Raw genomic sequence first — 13,043 nt, 5'->3', positions numbered from 1 at the left:
TGCGTGTGGATAAGAAGGGGTGTCTTGGATGGGAATGAGCTGACTCCTCTTTGGTCACAGGTTTTCTCTTCTGTCCGGGAGGCTGGGTCCAGGGAAGATGGTGCGTGCAAACAAATGTGCTGGAGCACCTATAGGCTGGGGCCGTGGGCAGGGCCTGGACTCCATCGTCTCAGACCAGATGGCCAGATTCAGGAGCACAAGCCTCTGGCCTGGAGGGGTACAGAGGCCAGAGATGCTGGAGTGAGAGGGGAGTGAAGGAGCAGAAAGGAGTTATTCAGGGGGATGTGCATGTTCCTGTACACGTGTGTGCCCACGTGTGTAAAAAAAACACACTTTTTCTTAATGAAAAAGAAAATTTTCTCTTTCAGGTTAATCCACTTCTTCCTCCCACCCAGACTTTCTCGATTTAGTAGAGATTAATCATTTTGTGAAAAGAAAAAGAGGAGAGTATGCATGTCCCCTAAGTGGATTCTCCACATTCGTAATAATGGCTTTAAACAAAAACAATAAGGGCTTTACTGTGTTAAAAGTTTCTCCAAAATTGGTGTTTAAAATTGCTCTGTGGTTTCCAAATGTCCAGATACTGTACTTCTCTAGTAAGACCCTCCTGGGGAGAGAAGATCAAGGGTGTTGGGATGGAAGTGGACCTCAGTGCAGGTCCCACGGCCACTACCATGGGCCAGTTGGCTGCTCTGGTGCCCAGCCTGCCTCTGTAGGGGAGCTGTAGGGCAGCAGAGGGGAAGGCAGAGACTGTCCACTCAGGCTCCCTCCTACCAAGGAGGCAGTGCCCAGCTGAGCCGGACAAGCCCTTACCCAAACAGTTCTGCAAACCTCAGAAGGTCTTCCCAAGCCAAGGGGCTGATAGGTACCAATCACCATGGAAACTCATGCATGTATTCTTGCCTGCACTTTTCTCCCACTTGACAAAACAAATCTGCTCCCTTTCCTTTTTTTGGCAAAAGTTCTCAAAGGACAAAAATAGCGACTTATCAAAACATCCCTGTCTCATTTGTGAGCTCATTTAAAAAATTCAGTTAAATATGAAAACTAAAGGTACAAAAGGCCCATTCACAGACCATCAGAGCACCCCTTCCCTGGACTGCAGGTGACTGGAGATGGCCAAGAGGAGACTCAGCAGAGAGGTTCTAGAGCTAGCAAGCAGTGAGAATACAGTGAACCCTACTGAAGAGATAAACTCAGGCTTCATGATGCTTTCTAATTACAATCAGAAATCAGGCCTGGGTCCCTTTCTACTTCCTATCTGCCTGCCACTAAGGTCAAGAAAATGGTTATTAATCAGCACCCCAACTCAATCTCTTTGGCATCACTCTCCTCCTCTGCAAAATCAAGAGGTTGAAACATATATATATTTCAATATTTATGTTGAATATATTAAAATATATTTATGTCTATTTAAATAAAATATATATATTAAAAATCCATATCCATGATCATTGTAATTATACATAAAAATCTTAAGCCTTCCTTTAATGTTACTTAACATTTCAAAATAAATTTGGCATCATGACTGAGAGACTATCAGATCAATGGTACATTAAGAACACACTTTTTAAAACCAATACCTCCTTCTCCAGCTTTTTCTTAGATTTGATGCCCATAAGGTTTTCATGCTGAGGTTATCAACTGGCAACCTGTGATTTAAACCCAGTTAAAATTTTTTTAACTCAGTGTTTTTTCCAAGAAAATGTAATTAATTGCCATCACGAAATTAGAGAAGAAAGAGTAACTCTGGCTTGCCTTTAAAAATTGGACAGATCTGGCCACAGATCTGAGTGTTTCTTTGTAGAAATAAATGTTCTTTCAGGTTTAACATTCAAAGAGTTTGAAATACATGCCAGGTATAGCTGCCTCACTCCCATGAGTATTCTGTGATTTTTTTTTTATTCTAAGTTGGTCTGCTGAGCCTTCAAAAGATGTTCTTTCTTTCTAGGATTCAGCCGACATCGGCAGAGTTGATGGTAGGGTTTGCCAGGGATGAGACTAAGGGCATTCTCTATATGTGGGATTTTCAGTGCTAAAACCAAGCTGCCCTAGGCACACCAGAAGGAGTTAGCCTTCCTAGCTGACAGAACTGGGAAGGAGGGTGGTTTGGAGTTCTTATAAGCAGCTCAGAGTTTACACTGACTCCTGGGGTGGCTGTTTAATTGCACAAGTGGAATCCTGTCACCTTCGGGCTCAGGCTCTTTGGCCCCTTGAACTCGGCCTGTGGGCTTTACTTCTTAATTCCAGGACACGGAGGGAATCTGGGACCCCCTCTCCCACTTTGACAAGAAGTCTCAAAAGTTCCTCTGTGCAGACCACCCAGAGGCCAGCCTTGGGGGAAGATCCTCACCCCCAGAAGGTTCCTTGCTTACCTGCCAGGCTGCCAGGCCCCCTTTTCCCTACATGGGAGACAATTCTGGAACTAAAGAGCATTTCTTGGAAAGAAACCAGTAGCTCTCTGCTAAGCGTTAGAAGGTAAACTTTCCAGCCCTGACTGTGTGAAACGGGACCATCCCCTCTCTCTGAGCCTCACTTGCTTATTCAGTGGGTTGTGGTTGCAGGTGGAGAGTGAGGAGGGTAAGGCCTCATAGATTTGTTGGGAGGATGAACAGAATTATGAACGTGGAAGCCCTTTGGAAACCACAGCTGTGCACAAAAGTTAATTATTGTTAGGCAACAAAGGCAGGGCAATACTTTAAAGAAGGGCAGAATTATAACTCCTCTAAAATTTTGCTGGAGACATCCGTTCCTTTAATCCCCTCCCAAAAGCACCGTGAGTTTTTCAAACAGCCACGTGAACCAGAATGATGGAGAGGTGAACTGGGAGGGACAGGAAAGGGCCGGTGAGCCCAGAGTGCTGTGGGTGTGGGGTGGCTGTTGTGGGGGCTGGGTGTCTGCGAGGGGAGCAGTGGAGGGTTTGACCCACAAAAAGGGGAGCAGTGCCAATGGCAGAAGGGGAGGGCTAGCTCCAGGGCAGAGCTTCCAGCCTCCTCAACATCCCTCCCTTCGGAGGGGGCAAAGGTGTGGAGGGCACCTGCAGGTCGCAGTCCCCTCTCCCCCCTCACAGACTTGCCCGTGGTGGTGCTGTGGCCACATGGGATCTTTACCAAGTCCCCACACCTCAGGAAATGGCTGACAGCCTGCCCTGAGGCCTCCTGGTGGCCCTGCCTGAGAATCAATCATTAATGAGCCCCTGCTCCGTCCCTCCCCCTCAGGCTGTCTAAACACAGAAATAGAAATACAGGTCCTGGCAGGTGAGAGGAAAGGCACGGAGGTGGTGTGGAAGGCAGTTTGGAAAAAGCCACCAACGGCAGCCAGCATTAGTCCCAATGGTTTGGGGCTGGAGAAGTGTCCTGGCACGTGTCTCTCAAGCTCTTTGCCTACTCCACAGTCCTTTGGTGGCTGCAACAGGGCTGTCTGGAGGACACCTGAGTAACAAAGAGATTCACTGGGAAAGCAGAGGGGAAGGTGACAGAAGGAAATGATGGGAACGATGTATATGGGGATAACACGTCAACTTTTTCTAGTTTTAATAGTTTTAATAGTTTTTAAAAATGTTACAAATAATTAGCATGGCCCTTTGGTAACCCATTTTATAGATGAGAATACCGAGCCCCAGAGAAGGTAAGTAGCATGTCCATGGTTACGCAGCGGGTAGCTGGTACTCGATGACCAAATAAACACTAGTGATCCAGGCCCTGCGTTGTGTTAGAAATGCTGCTTACCTCATCCTACTTCCTCTCACTCCCCAGCACCTATCTACCTACCCTCTAGTCAGGAAGGAAGGTGCTGGAACCCAAGGAGTGGCCAGAGTGAGATCAGAAAACTTTCCTGCCACAGGACAGGAGCCCAGCTCACTCAGCAGGAATGCCCTCCCTCCCATTGGCCGGGCCCCTGGTCCAGCCCAGAGCAGCAGGAGTCAGGGCACAAGAATCTTCTCAGGGCACTGGAGTGGGCTGCCTTCCTGACACCTGTTTTTGGGGAGGTGCCAAGGAAAAAACCCAGGCCCGGAGCTCTTCATCAGACTCCAGGCTGGCTTTGTTCTCTGTGGCCTTGGAATGCGAGAGGTCCCTGCTGTTCACACAGACCACAGAACAAGGCAGGGTTTCCCCTAACCCTTGGCAGTGCCCGGGGCCCTGATGAAAGGACTGAGAGATCTTGGTAGTTGGGGAGCAGGGTGGAGGGGAGAGGTTGAGGGATAGAGAAGATTCTGGAGACCTCATTTGCCTTGCCTTTTGCCCCCAGCCTTCACTGCCTGGCCCCTGCAAAGCTTCCTGCCTTCTGAGCAGAGCAATCCTGGGTGCTTTGCCACTCTTTGGGCCTTGGCAGGACTCAAGATCCCCTGCCTTCCCTGCGTTTGGGGAAGTAGCCCTGAGGGTTTACAACTTTGGACTCCAATTTGTATCTGTGCTCCAGTGCCCCAGCAATAGGTCCATCCTTGCTGTTCTATGGCCCCCATATGAGGGTGGCCTTGAGGGATTACTAAGCATGGTGCTTCTTTCTAATGACAACTACTGCTACTGTTATTTACAGGTATCATTAAATGTTAGGGGCTACTAAGTATCTTATGCACACCCAGTGAGGCCAAATTTTGAGGCAGCTGGGGCATAGAGGTTGCTCTCTAGGTCATCCCATTGCTGAGCAGTAGAGCCAGGATCTGAATGGAGGCTCATCTAAAACCTGAGCCAACATTCTCTCCACCACCCTATGTGGTGTTTCAAGGGAATGGACAGCTATGTAGCTTCAAAAATGCTGTAGGAATAAACTAGAAAATGAGTCTCTCTTGTCCGTTTCAGGGGCCACCAGTGGCCCACTGGCAAGAAGCTTGACCCCTAGTCATGAGGCAGAGGATTCCTTGGCCCTCAGAGAGGCCAGGCCAATGAAAGAATAAAAAAACAAAGCAAAGGCTGGGGTCACGATACCTTCCACCTCTCTGTCACAGAATTCCCACACGTTTCGAGAAGCACAGACACAGAACTCATTTGTGGCAAGAATGAGTAAATCATCCACCTATACATTTTTCTTTTTCTTTTTCCCCTCCAGCTCTCTTGAGGTATAATTCACAAATAAAGTAAGAGGATATTTCAGGTGTACATCGTGGTGAATGCCTGTGTACACTGTGAAAGGGTCCCCACTATCTAGTTAATGAACACATCCTTCACCTCACATGTTTCTCTCTCTCTCTTGCTCTCTCTGTCTCTCTTTTCTTGGTGAGAACATGTACTATCAAATGTTCATAGTGTATTCTCTCAGCAAGTGTTAACAATGATTGTCACAATGCTTTACATTAGACCCTCAGACCTTGAGCCTATACATTTTTCTAAATGTTGTTTTACATTCTTTTTATCCTTTTAGGTATATCATCTTTATGTGAGGTAGCATTTCCTTTTATTTGTCCTAGTTCTCCTTTGAACCGCATAGAGTATGCTGTGGTCGTGCTGATTTGTATTTACTTCTCTCCCATTCTCTGTCATGTTACAGATATTCATCCTATCTGCTCTGAAACTTCATTTTTCCAGGTAGATTCACTTCCTTTAGGCTCATGCCAGCAGAGAGAGCCCAGAGTCCTGGGGAAGGATCTTTTCCCACTTGGATCCTGACACTGCCCACAATGCAGAAACAATACAGGAGTTGTGACTGTAGGGCTGGGAATCTAGCAGCCAAAGTTGGAATCCTGGCACATTCCTGTATGGGCTGTGTGACTTTGTGCCAATCACCCAATCAAACTTCTCCAAGCCAGAGTTTCTGAGTCTGAGAAGTGAGACCATTAATGGTACTTCTCTTTTATTACATTGCAGCGATTAGGTCAGACAAAGTGCTTGGAACCCAGTGGATGCTCAGTAAATGTTAGTGTCTGACAGTAAAACTAGCCACAGTAAAGGTGATAGAGACCATCGTTCATAGACCTTGGGGTGGTGTCACCAACACCATAACTCAACACCAGAAGACACTGGAGTTTCCAAAGGGGGTCATGGAGTCAGGGGACTGGGCAGAAGGAGGATTGAACATTCTAGGTCTTAGACAACTGGTCCCCAGATGTATGTAAGCAGTTTCCTATCCACCATTATCTGTGAATGTGTACTCACCCGGCATCCTGGCCTCTATCCTCTGAGTGCCCAAGACCACACTCATGGATTAGAACTCGCTCCCCTTTCTGAAGAGCCTGCCAAGTTCTTCAGCCCGAGAACTGTCCTCCCAGAGAGTGAGTGTTCCCAGGGCCTCTAGAGGGTGGAGTTCAGAATAGAAGACACCATGCTCGGGAGGGCAGGCATGTGGCTTCCAGAGCCCTGACTTTTCAGGCTCAGCTTTGTGGTGGGCCATGTCTGACCTAACTGCCACTTTCTAATTCATTGAAAAGCCAGAGTCTTCCCTAGTTTCTTTCTTTCTTTCTTTCTTTCTTTCTTTCTTTCTTTCTTTCTTTCTTTCTTTCTTTCCTTCTTTCTTTCTTCTTATTTCTTTCTTTCTTTTTCTTTCTTTCTTTCTTTCTTTCTTTCTTTCTTTCTTTCTTTCTTTCTTTCTTTCTTTCTTTCTTCTTTCTTTAGAGCTTATATGCATAATATATCATAAATAATTCAACAGTAATGACAAGTGGCTCCCTTCCTCCTGCCCTTAGCCTGAGGTAACCCTGTTACCCATTTGGTATTTATCCTTCCAGAACTTTGCTATTCATACTTTATGTCTGTTAAGGTGGAAATTATGACCTTTGTTTTAGGAATGTGTGTTTCAGCATACATAGTAGCACACTGTATGTAAATCTTGCTCTGCAAGTTGCTTTTATTCACTTAGCAATATCTTGAACGTTTCTACATGTCAGGACATAGCTCTACCTTGTTCTTTTGAACTTCTCAAGCATACTCCAAAATATGGATATGATGCAGTCTAAGTAACTGTCCTCCTTACCATGTATTTTTATCTTCTACTTTTTCTCTTATCAAAATTGGTCTGCAACAAATTCTTTGTGCACATGTGTGAATATTTTCCTGGTGAGATGAGAGAAGAGAAATAGAATCGTGGGGGCACAGGGTGAGCACCTTTAAAGTAGGCAGGGCTAATTGGCTTCCCAACAGTCTAGTCTGGCTTCTCTCATCATTACTATTTTTTTTTAAAGATTACTTAATTATTCATGAGAGACACACAGAGAGAGGCAGAGACATAGGCAGAGAGAGAAGCAGGCTCCTTGTGAAGAGCCTGATGCAGAACTCAATCCTGGGACCTTGGGATCATGACCTGAGCCAAAGACAGATCTCAACCACTGAGCCACCCAGGTGCCCCACTCTCTCTTCATTAATCTTGAATATCCCTTTAAAGATTGAAGTTAAGCAGGCCAGGCAGAGTAAGAAGGGAGATACCTGTGAGGTTTCCTAATTCAGGGTCATTGTCACCCTCTAGGCAGTGACCAAGGTACAGAAGTCAGTGTGGGCATCCTGACTGGAGAATGCTCTTCATCCTGAGAACATTCTTGACTCCTCAGAACTAATCGGGGATTAAAGAGAGGGTGCACCACAACCCTCTGGCATCCCAAGGCCACCTTCACAGATCAAACTGGATGACTGAGTTATGGTCTCTTCTTCAGGATTTAAGAAAGAGCTGGCCCCTCATGCTTGAGACTCAGTCTCTTCATTCCAGAGCCTGAGGAGTTGTGAGCTCAAGCTCAAAGAGACCTGCATTTATGACACAGCCCAGCCCTGAGCTGTGTGATCTTGGGAAAGTCACTCACTTACTCTGATTATAAGGTCCCTCATACTTAGTAAAAAAAAAAAAAAGTATACCATGTTCTCCTCCTACCAGTAGGGTACTGTGAAAGTGGTTTGTAAACTCTTCAGAAATGGAGAAATGTGAAGGATGATGAATTTGAAGCAATTGTGTGGAATATAATGCCAGGGTTACCTCTCCAGAAGAACCTTTCTCTTTCCCTCCCTCTCTCTCTCCTTCCCTCCATTTCCATGAATTTAGTTGCATAGTTACTTATTGGGCATCTACTAAGTGTTGAGCACTCTGCTAGGACTTGGGAATACAGTGGTAACCAAAACAAGAATCATATCCTTGTGGAACAAATAGGCAGGTTCTTTCAGGGAGATGTGCTACATGCCATGATGGCGCTGGAGTGGGGAGTAGGAGGTGTGAGGAGCATGGAGCAGGGCACATCACAGAGTCTTAACTGTTCAGAAGAGACCTCTAATTAGACAGTGGAAGAAAGAGGTGCATTCATCCAGGCAAAGAGAGGAATGTGAGGAAGTGGACGTTGAATATTCTGGTATGAGCAGGAAAAAAAAATCCACAATGTAAAGGTCCAAAGGGCCAGGGGGCACCAGGCACATTTAGGGAACTGAGCTCACTGTAGTGGGAAGTAAAGTGCAGTTAGAGAGAGAGAGAGAGAGAGAGAGAGAGAGAGAGAGAGAGAAAGTATGAAGCTGTAGAGCTCAGCTCAGGCTGAGACATGAGACTGAGAATGTGAGCAGAGTTCGATCACCAATGTCCTTGTAGGCATGTTAAGGAATTTAGACTTTATTCTAAAAAACAAAGGGAAATGTCTGAAGGGATTATAGTAGCAGAAAAGGAATGGCCAGACTTACATTTTACAAAGTTCTTCTTCGCTGTGATGTGGACAATGGGTTGGAGGAGGCCACGTGGCAGGCTGGAAGAGGCTATGTTACCCTGATTCCCTGAAGAGTGATGGGAACATTGAGGCTGGAGAGACACAATGTTGGGGTTGGGGTGGTGGAAATATTGTCCTGCTCAGCTCTTGGCTTTCAATTTCATCCTTGATCTGGGGATAATAGACTGCAGCTCTATGAAGTCCAGATTGAATGTAAATGCTAGTCATGTCCTATCTTCCTATGTCCTCTGGAGGGCTCAGGGCATGGGTCTACCCAAAATTGTGACCACTGGCTCTTGTCACTTCAAAACCTCCCAATGGCCAAGGAGAAGTTTCTGTCTGATGACAGATCAGACAAGAGAGGATGGATTTGGGTCCAGGACCCAGACTATCATAGACTGGCTGATGGATGGAATAGAGAGGAGGCATGTGCCTCAAGCTGCCTGTGGTTTTGAATTTCAAACCTCATTCCAACCTGGGTACCAATAGCAGCCCTGTGGCTGAATGATAGACAAATGCTGAATGGGATGAAAGAGGGAGTGGATAGGTATACAAGGGGTGTCTGCCTCTATACAGGGTAGTAAAAAACAAGCACTGGCTGACAGTCAGAAAGTTAGGATGCCAGGCTTGGGACTGAGGCAGTAGGACCTTGGGGAGGTCATTCAGCTTCTTGGGCCTTCGTGTCCCCATCTCCATAAAGAAGAATGGGGAGCTGGAACGTATACTGGCTCCCAAGAGTGTATAGGAGTATTTCCTAGAGTTGGGCCATGAGCAAAAAACACTCCCTATTCCCTACACTCAAGTTTTTTTGTTTTCAATACAACGTGCTTAAGGATATTTTCCTTTTTAATCTCATTGGGTGGGCTCTTGGGAACTACTGTGTGTGAAAGCACTTTGAAAATGCTTAAGTTGTAATAGTACTGTAGCCCAATATCTCTCTTTATAGTGAATAAATGCTGTCATATCCATGATTTCATTTAATAGGTTTGTCAATACGTATGTACATCTATTACTATGTATTGCTATGTGTATCTGTTATATAATACTGTAGAATTACTAATATATCTAATATATTTATAATACATATCACTACATGTAATTATTCTGTCTATATTTTATATATATATATATATATATATATATATATATATATATATATATATAATATGCTGGCATGAGATCCTGATATGTTCCAGTGCATATTCAGTGGGTCCCTCACTCACTCAGAGAAAATGACAAAACTCCCAAATCCTCTTCCATCAGCATATGCTACCCTGTCATTTCCCTCATATGTCTCATTTCTTTTCCCCCTCTTTTATTCTCCTCCAGCCACTGGTCTCCTGGCCTTCCTCAGATATGCCAGGCTTGCTCTCACTTGGTTAGCCTGATGCTTGCCTCATCTCTAAGTCTTGGCCCAAATCACAATCTCAGTGAACTTTTTCTAATCCCCCTTGTTGTAACCCTCTCCTTGACTCTTTATCCTTCTTCTTCTGCTTTATTTCTCTCTGCTATTAACATATTATATTTATCATCTATTTGTTTGTCACCTATCTCCCCCACCACCACCACCAGCAACTGGTAAGTGGCATAAGGGCAGGGAGTGCGCATCAATTTTAGTCACTTTTGTGTCCTCCGTGCCTAGAATAGTGCCTGGTACATAGGAGGGGCTCAGTAAACATTTGTACTTGCGTGAGTGTTTGATGGAATGAATGGTAGCAACAAGGTTAACACAATGACTTTATTGTGACCAAGTGGTGCTAGGCACTGGACACACAGCAGTTAACAAGACAAACACCAGGCCAAAGTCTCAGCTGTGCCTGCCCCTCATTGGTTCTTGGCAGCTGGTGGTAGAAGCAGAAATTCAGTGGCCCTTAACTTTTTACCTGGGAATGCTTGCCTACCTGCTCCCTCTTTGTTCCAGGCATTTGAGGATGCTCTGAGTAGAATCTAGGTGAAAACTGGACTCAGGCCCTGGCCAGAGTCAACAAAAAGTGTGCAGGGAGTAGCCTCCCCCAGATCCCAAGGGCAGTGGGAGACAGCCAGACCAATCTCCTCCTCTTTGGCATTCAGCCCTGCCACCAAGGGCTCCAAATCTCTGGGCAAAGGTCATAGCACCTGCTGCCCAGAGGACATGTGACCAGAGTGCTGCTGACTTGGAACAAGCCACACAATCAGGTCATTGTGCTAAACATGCAGGTCCTCTTGCCAAGACACACCTCATTCCATCACTGCCAGACCTTTCTGGGGCCCTGATTTATAGGGGCCCCAAATTGGAGAGGGTATTGTCTCAGAGATCTTAGGGGAGGAGAGGTCTCTTCTGGGACACTCATTTGCTCTGCTCCAGAGTCAGGAATAAGTAGATAAGTGAGAAGCAAGCACCAAGCCCATCCTGGCTTTAGGTCCCATGAGAAGTGGCAGACACTGACAGTATCATTACTGTTTGACTCTTGGTGACACTTTATGCTTTAACCATTGTCTCCCAACATTTGCTTTGGGTGGTGAAGACTGCTGATTACTAACTAACTTTGATATTTTAGAAACCCAAAGGTTTTCCTCCTGTCATGACTGGGTCCAGAGATTCCCATGAAGCCCATTCCCGGAAGGAGATCTTCCTTTACAGAACCAGAAGGTCACTGGATAAGAATTTAGGTCTACTGAACTCTGGGAGAACCTGCCAGATGAAGAGCATGGTGGGGTGGGTTTCTGGAAAGCCAGACCAAGCTGTTAGAGAGTCAATCCCAGATTTTCTACTTTTATGCTGAATGGCTTGGGGCATTACACCCAAACTCTCAGAGACTTAGTTGCCTCATTTATAAAATGGGGAGGATGATGCTTGTCATATATGATTGTAGATGATCTTAAACAATGAGGTCTGTAAAATATTGGACTGCCCCACAAGAATGCATTTGTTAATGTCCCTGGAGTAGTGAGGAGTCAGACAGGGCTTTGCATTCTCTGGACACTCAGGCGAAGCTTACTGGTGGGTTTCACTTCACAGGCCATTCAGTGACTGTAAGAGAGTCCACCATGCTTGAGTTGTTTATTTTTTTCCTTATAGGTGACCCTAAGGGAGATGGCATGATGTGGTAGCTTTCAGCTGGGTTGACATAGCAACCTTGGTTTTAACAGGCAGGAGAATAAGAAATTTGCTTGTTAACACTGCAAGATTCTTGAGCACTTGGTATGTAGAGAGTAAAACAGAGGTGAATTTGCACTTGATCTTAGCCAAAAGTCTGAGAAGTGATAAGAGGTTAATCAGAGTCAGGGAGCTTGAGGTGAACGAAGACCATTTTGGGTCCCAGGTACTCGTTATGGGTTCAGAGTTTCCAGTTCTGCTTTGTTCAAGTTCTTAGTACACCTTTCCACAAAGAAAGAGGGAAAGACAGTAAACAGTTCTCATCCTTTGCCATGTTACCTTGCAGGAAAGATACTGGTCTATAGGCTGGGGTCCAGGCACCTAAGATCTAAGATGCCCTTGCCCATAACCCTGGCTCTGCAGGCCCAGCGGATGATTTTTGTGTTCCAAGTTTTATCTCTCCAGGATCATCCTCCAAGGTAACACCCCCCTTCCCTACCCCCACCCACTGACATATAAAGGAAGGTCTGGGGAAGGGAGGAGGAGCATTACAATTATTAGAGGTTAGTTATTGTTATTGTTGTTGTTGTTTTGGCATGTGTTTGTTCATTCTCCCACATCATTTGTTGAATGGACTCTCTTTTTCCTCCATTGAACAGTTATTGCACTTCTGTCAAAAATCCACTGGACATATTTGTATGACTCTATTTCTAATCTCCTAAGACCCATCAATCTATGTATCTCTCCATCTGCCAATACTCTACTATCTTCATTGCTGTGGCTTTATAGTAATTTTTAAAATTTAGTAGTGTGAATCCTAAAAACGTTTTTTACCCAGGATTATTTTGACTATTCAAGTTTTCTTTGCCTTCCCACATAAATCCTTTTAGTTTTACAATTCATTTAAAGCAAGTGGCAATCATCAAACTGGCAATGGTTATTCTGAAGTTGTTACACTAGCTGTGTTGTCATTTCTCAGGGTTGATCAGATAACCTAGGGTCAGACATTCCCCACATAAGATGAATCATGAATCAGAATGGACTTATCACCAGCATTAATAAAGCCAGAGTTAGAAACAGAACTGGGTCTGGGGACACATGCATGGTCTTAATATAGTAAATGTTTAGCCTGGGAGGAGCATTACAATAACTGAGCATCTACTTTGTAAGCACCAGCTGCAGATGCTGTCCAAGGTCCTGACTGTATGCTCTTATTCCTAAAGAAAAGGGCCCTGAGATCTTGAATCTTGGAGCTGGATTGTCTTGGTGGCTCTGCTTTACCACTTACTGAAGGGCCTTAACAAGTGGCTTAGCCCCTTGTGGCCTCAGCTGTCCCCCCTGTGAAACTGGGATGATAAGAACACCTAC

At 45.2% G+C, this 13,043-nt stretch overlaps 1 pseudogene; it reads right to left on the bottom strand.

The window, feature by feature from the left end:
• Positions 1-12,716: 12,716 nt before the first annotated feature.
• LOC112916911 (small nucleolar RNA SNORA72) lies at positions 12,717-12,822 on the bottom strand (annotated as a pseudogene).
• Positions 12,823-13,043: the final 221 nt, after the last annotated feature.

Source organism: Vulpes vulpes, chromosome 8 (assembly GCF_048418805.1).
Source record: "Vulpes vulpes isolate BD-2025 chromosome 8, VulVul3, whole genome shotgun sequence".
Taxonomy (NCBI): Eukaryota; Metazoa; Chordata; class Mammalia; order Carnivora; family Canidae; genus Vulpes; species Vulpes vulpes.
This window is presented reverse-complemented; position numbering and strand designations above follow the sequence as displayed.